Source organism: Octodon degus, unplaced genomic scaffold (assembly GCF_000260255.1).
Source record: "Octodon degus isolate 3935 unplaced genomic scaffold, OctDeg1.0 scaffold00001, whole genome shotgun sequence".
Lineage (NCBI taxonomy): Eukaryota > Metazoa > Chordata > Mammalia > Rodentia > Octodontidae > Octodon > Octodon degus.
The window spans coordinates 10,187,093-10,188,046 of NW_004524577.1; the positions used below are offsets into that span (position 1 = coordinate 10,187,093).

Below are 954 nucleotides of genomic sequence, written 5' to 3' on the forward strand. Positions count from 1 at the left end.
CTGATTTTTGCTGGTCTTTTGAAAGGAGAAGCTAATGATTATTTTTTCTCTTCTTATTTTTTTAAATCTCTTACAACTTTTTTGTTATTGTTTTGTTTTTCCTTTTGTTTATTTTTAAAATTAATTTTATTGAGAAACAAATAGCAATGAGACAGTTTCAAAACTGATTAGTAGGGGCTGGGGAGATGGCTCAGTAGAATAAGTGCTTTCCTGGCAAGCACAAGGGTCTGAGTTGAGTCCCTGGTTCTGCCAAAAAAACCCCAAAAACCAAAAACCAAAACCAAAAACAAACAAACAAAAAACCGGTTAGTAGGGCAGTTTCAATAATTAATACATCACATATTGTTGTCTTCTTAGTGATTATTCATAGTACAAGAGGCAGGCATGATAGCTTGTCTAAACACTATTAGTACAAATAAAAATATGGAACGCTTCACAAATTTGCGTGTCATCCTTGCGCAGGGGCCATGCTAATCTTCTCTGCATCCTTCCAATTTTAGTACATGTGCTGCCGAAGCAAGTACTTGTTTTTTCTTTAAACCAATGTTCTTTAACAGTACCAGGGATTGAACTTGGAACCTTGTGCTTGCCCAGTAGACACTTAAGCTGCTGGGCTATATCCCCACCCCCTCTTTAAACCAATCTTGCACTTTTATATTTGGTAGCCTGAACAACTAATTTGAAAATAACATCATGCAATGCAGCAACCATTGTTGAATTCCTACTATTTTGTTTAGTGAAATTTTGTATCATTTCTAATGGTATTTTTTCCTATCACTATTTTGTATTCTTTAAAATATAAATTAAAAAATAGAAGAAAATGAGTATCATATGATTTTCACTTTTCTTCCATGCTCTTTAAGATTTCTAAAGAAAATCTGTGCTGCTGATGAAAATACACTATAAATTTGAAGATGTATATTGAGTCTAAGCATGTTAATAATCTTTAAGTAA

General features: G+C 32.9%; 1 non-coding gene across 1 annotated transcript; it reads right to left on the reverse strand.

The window, feature by feature from the left end:
• Positions 1 to 417: 417 nt before the first annotated feature.
• LOC111815231 lies at positions 418 to 524 on the reverse strand. The gene has a single exon (XR_002819966.1). It is a non-coding gene; the product is annotated as a U6 spliceosomal RNA (small nuclear RNA).
• Positions 525 to 954: the final 430 nt, after the last annotated feature.